Source organism: Bolinopsis microptera, chromosome 1 (genome assembly GCF_026151205.1).
Source record: "Bolinopsis microptera isolate Bmic1 chromosome 1, MBARI_Bmic_1.0, whole genome shotgun sequence".
NCBI classification, from domain to species: domain Eukaryota; kingdom Metazoa; phylum Ctenophora; class Tentaculata; order Lobata; family Bolinopsidae; genus Bolinopsis; species Bolinopsis microptera.
The window spans coordinates 22,763,307-22,775,580 of NC_087072.1; the positions used below are offsets into that span (position 1 = coordinate 22,763,307).

At 39.2% G+C, this 12,274-nt stretch overlaps 1 protein-coding gene and 1 long non-coding RNA gene across 2 annotated transcripts in view; one reads left to right on the forward strand and one right to left on the reverse strand.

The window, feature by feature from the left end:
• LOC134825041 (uncharacterized) overlaps nucleotides 1–12,274 on the reverse strand; it is an 852,482-nt gene that overhangs the window by 128,654 nt on the left and 711,554 nt on the right. The window lies entirely within an intron of this gene.
• On the forward strand, nucleotides 350–4,468 carry LOC134816830 (uncharacterized). Its single transcript, XR_010160449.1, has 5 exons — nucleotides 350–764; nucleotides 1,002–1,060; nucleotides 1,432–1,554; nucleotides 2,942–3,014; nucleotides 4,380–4,468. It is a non-coding gene; the product is annotated as an uncharacterized LOC134816830 (long non-coding RNA).

Sequence of the window (12,274 nt, forward strand, 5' to 3'; positions counted from 1 at the left end):
TTCTAAAACGATTAATCTTGCTTTCTGTGAAAATTTAATGTACTTTCGTAAAATAATTTTGATGTGGCAGCGATTTGAAAAAGAAATTAGTTAAAAATGATACAAAAAAATTGGACATTTTTTGGTATTAAAACATGTATAACTTGGGCTGTGTTGACAGTAGAAAAATAATTTAACCCTTGTCCGAAAGGTTTACAAAAGTTTTACGCGCCGCGCATAATTGCCGCGCAATTTCGCGTGTCAAATCCGTCTAAGAGTGAACATAATTGATGAAGGAGCACTTTGACCTTTACACCTCGTGCGTTCACTGTTCGCGCCTTGATTGCGCCCAGTTCACAGTTCACTGTTGCCTCGCGTTATTCCATCATCCATATTTCTGCTCTTAGTTCTTTAGTTGCTTTATAATGTGTCAGCAGTAATCAGCCCTGCTGTATTATATATTGTACTTGATTGTTGATACCTAATTAATTAACTGTTTACGATGGCAGTTATGGCGGATGATGATTAATCACTCTACAATCGCCTGTCACGTGACTTCTTCAACCCGTTCTGTAGATGGCCCTAAACAACTATATTCGAACCCCGGAAACCATAACCCTCTAATCAGATCCCAACCCTAACGGCCTAACCCTAACCAAATCCTTTACAAAAGCATATACTGAAACACTATAGAGAAATTATACGGTCATATCACGTGATCGAGACAGTTTTTCGCCAATATCTCGTTAGGGGAGAATTTTAACCTTATGTCATGGGGGTAATAGGTAAGTGCTTAGTAACCTCTTTGCTTTTATTCGAGCCTTTTATTAAATCGAAGTTACAGTTCACGAGGTTGATCCTTTGGGAGATATTAAATCCTGTTTTACTATTATTTATAAATTCTAACGTTTAACTTTAATAATAATAAGTAAGTTTGGACGCAGACTAGAAACGAGTTTAATCGACTAAGTTTTTGATTTTGTGTACCTTTTAATTTTTATCATACAACTTTTTAATTTCAGCAAATTTTAGTTAAAGAGTAAATCAAAGTTAGCAATCATTGAACTCAATAGTTAAAAAGGTGACTGTAAAAATAGAACTAAGATTTCGATACTTTTAAATGAACTTCTAGTTCTAATGATATAATTTTAAATTATTAGATGTTTAAATTTTCCTGATAGCTGGATCATAGTCATGTAGAAATTAGGTTAAACATTGTCATGCAGAAATTAGGTTCCATAGAAAACACAGTCACGCCTTACATTATTACAAGCTTTAAAGGGCTCGTGAGTCGTGTTAGTGTTACTAGATCAACATGCTTAGCCAATCAGTCTTGTTATATTAAACTATTACTTTTGAGCTTGAAAGCAGACAAAACTTTGCTTATTTGTTTGTTTATTATTTTGTTTGTTATTAGAGAAAGAAGACAATATTACCTCTCGATTATTTCAGGAGAAGCTAAAAGCGCTGAAAGACCAAAAAGCATCTCCCGCAGGAGCTGTTGAATCAGCACGCTGAAGAAGTACAGAGACTGGCGAACAAGCTGATAAACTCAGACAGCAGCAAAAACTTCAAGTTAGCTTCGTGACGTCATTGACATTACCGTCGTTATGACGTCATTTTCGATGTTGATCAAATGAATTTATTTGTATTCTAGAGATTCTATTTTAGCATTTGACAAGTAACAACTTTGGCTCTGTTTACTGTGCTGTAATGCAGTGAACGACCGGGATTCCCGGCGCCAGGGGAGGTGTTTATTCCCGGCCCCGGCCAATTTTGAGTTTTTGGCCGGGAATTATAGATTAAAAAGTCACATAAGAACATAAAAACTACTGTCTTATTTGACCCACAATTCATACTTACATTTACAACTTATCTTATATTGGTAAGGGATCAATTAGCCGAAGTTAAAATGGAAAGTGCCAGTTTTACTTTAAGGTCTGAAGCACTGAGCGTGAAAAGTGATATTAAAATGGACTCTAAAAGTGCCTGTGTCTTCATACTATGGTGTTCCGCCTCACTTCTATACTACTATAATCGAGCACAGGACCGGACTTGACAAGCCCACTAAAACAAGTTGTGTAAAAAATACCACCAGTTCACGGCCCAACCACATTGTTTATTTGTACACCCAGTGAATTATTCCTTATATGGCGCGGAACATTCCTGGCCTAACGTGTGTGCCGTGTTTCTCCGCACTATCAGTTGACTACCATTCATGTAGTTGACTGCCACTGTACTCGCATTTATGTGTTACTTGTTTTTACGTGTTTGATTTAAATTGCTCGTGATTAGACACACGTTCGGTGAAAGGGGAGGGGGTAGTTTCACTTTTCAGACTAGGGAAGGGGCAAGGAAACGTGTGATTACTTGATTATTGATTTTTCACGTTTTAAGTTAATCTCGACACGTGTTCAGTAATTATGTGTTTTATAAATACCCTACTGTTTACACTTTTTAAATCCCTTTAAAGCCAACAATATAATCCACAAAACAGACTCCTGGCTCTAATTTCAGGATCTAACGGCCAAATAATGTGTTTTATAAATACCCTACTATTTAAACTTTTTAAAACCACTTTAAAGCCAGCAATATAATCCACAAAACTGACTCTTGGCACTCATTTCAGTAGTTATGGTAGGCGATGCACCAGTTGACATAATTCTAAGAATGACTGTAACTGCGTACTGATCTCAAACTCGAAGTAACATCCCCAAGATGAACTACTATTTTTTAATCGTGCATGAGAAACTAAAGTATTATGATAGGGGGCTTTTTAAAATATTACTGACATGACGCTGGTCCTCACTTTTTGGAGTCTCTACTCCCTCATTTCCAGGTTAGTGCACTATTAGTGGGGAGGAGGTGTATTAACTTTATCAGTCACGTAACCTCATGACACTCCCCATCACGGGTAACTTGTAATGGTAAAGTTGTCATGGTAACAGAAATGTGTTTTCAGGCTGAACAGGAAGCTGTACAACAACCGGTCTGACAAGTTACAAGTGGTGGACCTACATCATCTAGATGTACAGGTTCGTTCATTTACTGATTGATAGCTATTTTAATGAACTTATTTGTTTAGATTTATGACGTGTTTCTCAATTGACAATTTTATACCCTCGAGATAATACAAAATTCTATGAAGGATACATTTTTAATGTTCAATTACATAAATGACAAACTTAAGTTGACTAAATCGCTGCCTGTATTTGGATTATTTAAAAAAATCAATTTGGTGTGACCACAGTACCATAAGTCGCACTGAGCATAAAACCTGTGAGCGAATCACCATACTTAAAGAGTGTGTGCCAGCTCATGTCCGTCTTCATAACCTCTTCCCTCCACGGCCCCATCTTGACTGCATCTCAAGAGAGCCGCATTGAACTTCCCTTTCATGCTCGAGGTTTCTTTTAACTCTCTGAAGGACCTCAGCTTGTTGTTCCCGGGCGTTCATCTTCTTCCACGGTTTCTTCCATTCTCCAAAACCAATCCTTGCCCTGCTGTACGGCTGGACCATTCCTCTCACCGCTTCACAGACTAAGTCCCTCTCAGCACAATCTAGTTCCTTGTCTGGTCTCCAAACTCTCCCTGACCTGACTTGCGGTTGAATCGCCCTTATCATGTCATCATAAAACTGCTGGTAGGACTGATGGAGTCGACATTTCTCCAGCTTCCAAGTATCGGACAGGCTGCCGATGGGCAAGGCCACACTAGATGTTTGACTAAATAAGCAGATGTTACTCAGTGTATGGCATACACCCTGCCACTTCGTCAGAAAACTGTTGCCTCTGCTCTAATCCACCGACCCAGGAACTTGATTGGCTTTTCCGCTACGTTTGGAATCACATCTCCCCCTAGACTCAGACTTTCTTCGACGCCTCCACTTCCACTGTTCTCTTCATACCATTCTACTACTACCCCCCTCTTCATAACCAGGGCTCTTGACTTGGAGGATTTCAACTGGATTCTGGAAACGTGACCAGTCCACATATCTCTTAAATATATTGAGCAGGGTTTTCATATCCTTCATCCGGGCACATGTCAAACAACTGGATGGATAACATCATTAATCATACGGCACTAATTGGTGATATAATCTGACCCCCTAATAATTGGGGTTCCCCTTTGTCGTGCTAGCCCTTAAATGGGTCATAACTTGGCCAAATTGTGTAATCAACTTGAAATTTTGGGAATCACTTGAATTATAAAACCAAATGTGTCTGTCAACTTTGGAGTTCCTAGTATAACGTGTTGTCATTTTATGGCGACAATAATTAAAACTAAAAGGAGAGAGTGACGTGACACACCCTCTGAAATCAATGAAATTTGGCGAAACTTTCAGAAATACTAAGTTTGACCCACATGTGAAGGTCGCTAAACTAAATGTAATATTTCAGGTATAAATTCTACTAGTACGATTCGATGCAGTGGAAGAGGTTGAAGTTGACGTTTAAGCAGTCACCCTGCCGAACAAGAAATCAGTCAGGCAAAGAGACTAGAAACTCAATCACTGTATCCGTGAAACTTGCTGGAAGCTATGTGAGTTATTTTACCTCCTTATTTCAAATGACCTCCAAACCAATTACATTGAAGAGGTGAAGAAACCATTAATATTTACTGAATTAAATGCGACTATAAAACCGAAATAGTAATACACTACTGACTACAAAGAAACATCTTACATGGGGCCAGGCTCATATAAGTGTTCATATGTTAGTGTTCATAGCCGTTGAAAATATGGCGGAATGACAGGCTGAATGTGGCCCAGTAGAAGAAAAAAACATTATAATTCTTTCCGACCATAATAGAAATACAATTAAACTAGAATGAAACAAAGAGTATTAAATTTTTAAATTAGTCGAGTCAACCAAATTTCACAGAGAAGCTGGACATTTATACGACAATTTAAACGCAATGTGTATGCGCCGTGATCAATGGTCACGGCGCATAACCATTGCGCCGTGACCGTTGATCACGGCGCATAACCCGTAAGATGCTGCGCACATTTTTGATTTTAAAATGGCGGGAACACATTTCAACTGCCATTGTTATACGATACATTGAAGTGCATAGTGAAGTGTGTGGTCTGATAGTAGACAGAGGATTTATTTGGAACATTTCCGGTGCCTTAAACTGTTCTCCACTGTGCACTACACACTGACTATTTGATCGCTTAAACGAAGCGCACACATATTCAATATTGTTTTCTTTTTACATAATTGATAATATCTCTAATATCTTTTCAGGAGTATCGGTCATCAGACACTAAAGAGGACCAATTATTCTATGTTCTACATCTTCAATGATTAATAAAGATCTCGGATTGCTCCTACTAATGCATGATGTGTTAAAATGAAAGAGAAAGAGAAACCACTCATTTATGATTTACTTTTAGTATTATGTCTTAACAATGATATTGAAGTTGATCTTAAAAACTGTCTATGAACCCTTGCTAAATGATTTGGGAAGGTGTTAGGGCTAAATATACCTGTAGACATCACTTTCAGTGATTTTTATGAAATTAATGATTTGTATATATTTTGGGACTAAAATAAGCGCAAGACCTTCGACGTTCCTACTCCTATTGTTATTTTAATCAAGCAAATATTCAAAAAAAATTTATACTGTCGTATAAATAAAATACTTAGTAATCGGATAGGGCTTTGAAAAATTGAGTATTACAATTACCAAGCTAAAATATATAATGTTGAACTCAAAAATGTTCACGCGTTGGTGGAGAAATATTCAATTCTGTGCGTAGTTTTTTTGTCACATCTATGGCAAATTTTAACCAATTTTGTTCATTCTTTCATAATACTATTTAGTAGACAAATTACTTTCGAACTGTGTCCATATTATTTATTCAAATCTAAAACAAATTCCTTAATTTGGCTTCAAAATTGTTCAAATCTGAATACGAGCTAATTACGACGCATACCGGTCACGGCACTGCGCGCGGCAGTGTAATTGTGTTCTATTTCAGAATGTACCACAAACATGTTGTCTGTGGGGTTTGATAATTACTTGTAACAACTGGTGTGTTTCATTGCATAGTGATCCATTTAAAGTTAACAGTAGGAGACCAAGCTCAATTAAACAAATAATCAATTAAACAAATAATCAAAGTTTTAGCACATTTTACAGCATAAAATTTAAACAAATGAAAACATATAATGCTCTTAGTGGTAAATGGCCGTTTGTTCTGAGCTGTATGATTTTTTGACAATCAACTAGCGGGGCAAGGAATGTACTGGCTGGTAGCTTTTGTACACACCAAAACGCTAGTCTGGTTGATTAATGACCAAATTAGAGGCGTTGATAGGAAGGCATTATAATTTGTGGGTGTAAGAGGGAATATTTGGCATGCATTATTCTAGCAGCTATTTTGTAACAAATGGTCTTTACGATTATTAAGGACGGTAGGTATTTTGGGTGTTCAATGGGGGCCGGGGGTTTAAATTTAAGGGAGAAAAAGAAATGAATATTGGGTTATAATATTAATCATAGATCTCAACCCTGATATAACTATTGTACTAAAAATTTGATCATAATGCTTAGGGTCTTTATTAGAATTCAAATTGGATATAAAAATAGGATCTCTTTACACTACACTTACTCACTCACACATCACATTTAACTTGACAGAGGAATACGCTGGCAGAGTATGTCGATTTGGTCATGAAATTTTGGAGGTCAGGTGGAATCCCTGCAGGAGCCTACGAAAATTTAAGGTTACAAATATCAAAGTCTTTATTTGTCCAGTCATACACGGCATGACAATGCTGGTTGGAAAGTAGTGAAGATTTCAGTTTGGATTTCAGGCAAGAAATACTAACAGAACAATCAAAGATTTTAAGGTTAGGGGTTATTATATTCCATATTTTCGTTGACCTCGTGTTATGGTTGTCTGGGGGATCCGGTTTATTGATAATAAGCATTGGTTTCCTGGAAGAACGAGAATACTCTTCGTACATAGACATAGGAGTAGAAAACTTCATGATCTTGAATAATTCTATGTAGCTATGGTAAGTATAAAGATTTTGTACAGTGAGTATCTCGTTGTTTTTAAACAGAGGTTTAGTGTGCTCCTTTTTATAGAATTTACTATCAAGTTTCTGGTCAGTAAATGGTCTGGTTCGAACACACGTTTTGAATTTATCCAGGTAGGCTGCTCTATCACCAAACAAGACCCTCAGACAGTACTTCTGTGCAGTGAATATTGAGCTTATACGATTTTTAGCTGCCCCACCCCATGCTGATATGCAGTACGACAGATGGGATTCAAAAAGAGTGTAGTATAACTGTCTGTGGAGAAATTCTGGGAGGGAGCAGCGTAGACGACACAGAGTTGAGGTGGCATGGTTAAGCTTTCGTTTTAGGGCTATTATATGTTCTTCCCATGTTAGATTTTCGTCAATGACGACTCCTAAAAATCTAGCTGACGTTACTCTTTTGATGGGGTAGTTGTCTATATTCATTATGAATTCTTCTTCAACGTTTGCTTCAGTACGTGACTTAGGTCTAAAGTGAATGTAGCAGCATTTTGACATGTTTATGTGAAGCTTGTTAGCCCGCATGTATGTTTGAAGGTTTGAAAGTAGGGCGTTGCTGCGTTCATATGCTTCTTGTGCAGTTTTACCAACAACAAATATGTTGGTGTCATCCGCAAAGGTGACAAACGATCCCAAGCTAGAGCTATTAGAGATATCATTTATGTAAAGTAGGAATAGAAGGGGTCCGAGAATTGACCCCTGGGGAACCCCAAATTTTATTGGAAGTAGGTCGGACTTTTCTCCTACAACATCAGTGTACTGAAATCGATTAGTTAGGTAGCTCTTGATCAGATCGTTTGCCACGCCACGGATGCCATACCTTTCTAGTTTGGTAAGTAATGTTGAGTGATCTATAGTATCGAAAGCTTTGCTGAGGTCGATGAATATGCCTAACACATGGTGCTTCAATTTGATGTGCTTAGATATGAGGTCAACAGAGTAGTTTACTGCATGGGAGGTTGAGTGCGATTGCCTGAAACCAAACTGAGTCTTAGATATTATTCCCTGAGAGCTGACAAACGAATAAATCCTAGAATATATGATTTTCTCAAATATTTTGCCAAATATGGACAAGGTGGATATAGGACGGTAGTTTTCTATTTCTTCTGGATTACCTTTTTTGAAGACAGGTGTGATTCTGCCAGTCTTAAGTATATCAGGGAATATACCATTTGACATAAGCTTGTTTAAGTATCTACTGATAATTGGTGCAATAACGTGGGACGAAGTTTTAATAACGGTTATGGGAATATCACTGGCCTTTCCATTCTCGAATTCTTTGATTATTCTTAGAACCTCCTCAGGAGTGCTGTCCTCTAACATAATAGATCGAGAGTTACTAGGGCTAAGGAAGTCATGGAATGTTTTCATGGGGAGAATTGGAATACCAGAAGACAAGTCAGTTGTGATAGTTTCATTGAGCTTGGGAGCAATTGATACGAACCAGGAATTAAAACCATTGGCAATTGCTCTCCGGTTCGAGATTCTTTCATTATTGATGATGAAAGGTGGTTTGGTTGTTTTCTTTCTTTTGCCCCTAAGCTCATTTATTATCTGCCAAGTTTTCTTACTGCTTTCAATGTTTTTATAGATTTCGTTACAGTAATAGGAGCGTTTGGCTGCCTTTATGATACCCTTAAGCATCCTACGATAGTCACTAAATATCTTATAAAGAAGGACATTGCCAGATGGATCTTTATTTGTTACTGTATCTGACCATTCTTTACAAAGCTCATGTTTTCTGTCAATTGAGAGGATGATTCCATCTGTAATCCAAGGATTAAGCTTTGGTGTTCTTTTGGTCGTTTTCGGTACTTCTAATTTACAGTGCTTGTCAAGGGTGGATTTGAAGCAATCGACAAATTCGCAAAAATCTGAAGATTGGGACAGCTGATTCACCTTCACCTCAAGGTCAGAAACAAAATTTTTAAGCTTGGTACTTGAGTAGTCGTAGTAGCGGACATGTTTTTCATTGTTCTTATTTCTTGGGGCCGGGGTTGAGGTGAAGGAGAATATGAACGTGTGTTCACTTAATCTATCCTGAAGTACACCAGAGAGCAGAACATTATCAATATCACTAACTAGGATGTTATCTATACACGAGTTTTTACAATTAGGCCGGAAGTGGGTAGCAATTGAGATGGATGGATACAAACCATTACTAATTATAGTGTCTTCAAATAACTGGTTGTGTGACGAAACTTTGAAGAGGTCTGAGTTAAAGTCGCCAAGCAAACGAAAGGGCTTGCCGGATATCTGCTTAGCAATGGTTTGTAAAATTTCACAAAAAGCCTCAAGGCAGCCACTAGGGGGACGGTATACAACTCCGTAGACAACCCCAACACCAGTGCTATCAGTGATTTCGGCGAATAAGCATTCAATGTTTACAGTACAGTAGGATAACTTTTCTAGGACAACAGTGTTAAGGTTGTTCGAGACATAAAGCGCAACCCCAGTGCCCTTTTTCTTATCTGGGAGGGTATTTTGATAAAAACTGGTGTAAGATGGGATCTGGTATAATTCTTGTAAGCTACTACCAACGTTGGTTTCAGCAAGTCCAAGAACATCAAATGGATGAGATAATCGTTTGAGTTCAACTTGGAATGTATCGAAATTACTGGCATTGCCATCAATGTTGAGGAACAGTGCTGAGAGGAAGGACCCATCACCACTGCTGATTTTTGTAGCTACTTCTGTGAATTCACGTTTGGAATAACGTTTACAGCTCTCGAGGGTATGACAAAATTTTTGGATGAGGGTGTCTTCTGCACCCTCATTGTAGGGCCTGTCCGACTTTTCGAGATCGTTTTGATTGTCAAAGGGGCGGTACCTGTCCTCTGTGATAAGTGCACATTCTGGGCACATCCATAGGCCATTCTTGCACTTAAAACTAGCAGATTTAAAACATCTAGTATGGATAACTTTGGTGCAGTTTTCACATTCAAGCATAGGTTGCCCAATATTAATCGACTTACTGCACGGATAGCACACCTCCTTATTGATTTTCAAGTTCATTTTGATCAAATGGGATCATATCCCACTGTCTGACCAGGTTTCCTCTGTCTAGTTCTCTCAAGTTTCTCACGCACATACACCCAATGTTTAACACATCTCACAAACTTAGATAGACCGCGGTTGCCAAGATGTATCTCATCCCCATCTCTGGTCAAGTTCATGGCAAGCAGACCATTGTTATCAACGAAGTGATAGACACCGATCTGCCACACGCTTTGCTCGAAGCTTGACTCAAGCATATCATAGACAAGTCTGTTGAACATGATGATGTTCATGTTCATGCGGGGAAATCGCGAAGGCAACACAGCGGTAACAAATATCTTAATACGAGGGCATATAGTCTGGATCTGTTGTAGCTTCAAGTGGAGAATATCCACGAGTTGATGAACATCGTTAGGAGATTTCAAGTTCTCAGTCCGGAGATCATTCGTCCCACACACAATAACAGCATTGCTGTATCCTATGCACAGTGACGGGTCAATGTTGCTGATCTTGCTAGCTTTGGCTCGCATACCAGGGAAGGATTGACCCATAGTACCTGTTCCAGACCCAAACTTGATGTTCTTTGTGTTTGAGTCTCCAAGTATCACAGTGCTACGTTTGAACTGCTTGCTTATGGTTCTGAGTGTGATGGAATACCGGCCTGTTTGCACAGGGAGCTGACTGGATGGTGAAACTGGGTCTCCTGATCCTATACTATGCTGATACCATGCCTGGGAGGACCGTGTCATGATGTATACGGAGTTTGAGGCTGGATTAAGACAACTAGGATGGTCGGAAGTGTCTACTACACTATGAATAGGCCTGAAGCTGACTTTTCTCACGTCACCAATACTGATGGTTGCAATTTCTGAATCTGCTAAGATGTCAGGTTCGTCATCGGAATGAAAGGCTAGGCCATTGCACAAAGTAGCATTGTCTGGTGGAGGATAATAGTTTATTAGTACTGAATTAGGCCTATGTGTGAGCTCACAGTGGGATGCTACTTTGTCTATGGCTGTTACTAATGGCTGGGGAATTTCAGACGAGCTGGGTGGACTACTATCACCGGAGTACATGTAACTTTCCCCAAGCTTGAGGACCATCCTGCCGTTTTTCTGAACAAATTTCTGTGAGGTCTTGCAGTCAGACAGAAAGCTGGTCACAGATTCGAGGGTCTCTTCATCAAAGAAGTCCATTTTATAGTCCTTAATTGGTGGTTCTATGGTTTTAGGGAGGGGAATGGATACAGGCTTGGGGTCTGGTGTGATGTGGGTCCCAGGCTCTCGTGATCTTTGAAAGTTGGAGATCTCCTCGCTGAGCTTCTTTAGTCTGATCTCAAGGGATGAAATCTCTAGGGTTGGCATGCTCTGGTTCACGGCACCTGCTAGGCTGGACATTTCTGCAAGATCGATTTGGAATGCTTCAGAGAGGGCATTTTTTGATGTACGGGTATTCCATGCCCCAGCCCCCTCCAATGCAAGCAAATCGATCCCAGCAATGTACCAGTCCCATGAAAATGCGGAAAAACGGTGTTACAATGCAAGGGTCCTGGAAGTAGAGAAAAGAAGCTTCACGCCGTTCGTTTTCTCAACGTCTGGTGGAATGGGTGGTGAAGCTGAAAGACTAGTAAAGAAGCTGGCTAGTAAAATGGAATACCACACAGGGCAGAGGTACTCAGATGCGGCGGGTTACATTAGGAAGCGCCTTCGTTTCGAAATCTTAAGAACGACGGTAATTTCTCTCCGGGCAGACAGAGGGGCGAAAAAGAACTTTGTCAATACAAACAGTTTAGATTTGAACTTGGAGCCGCAAGGCCAAGGGTGATTTTCAAAATATTGAATTTTTGAAGGGTTTTTTATATAGGGTTTACATTATGTGTACACTTTTTGAAACAATTTATTATCCTTGTCATATATCCTTGTATAACGTGGTCAGTGGTGACCCCCACGGTCACCCTGTATCGTCTTCCGGTCTTCGACGATACAGGGGGAGCCGCGCTCTTCGTGCGCGGCGGGTCATACAACGTATGACAATTATATCCTTATTGTCAAAATTTATTAATAGAATTAAGGATATTATTGACTATATTTTATGACGATGAATTGACCAATGTTAATGATTTGGCCCGGCGCGCGCTACTTCGTAGCACTCCCCATAAAATTTCGAGAAGAAAGCGGCGCGCGCTACTTCGAAGAAATTTTTAACGGGTGATACTCGTAAAATATTTGTTCCATATATTGGCG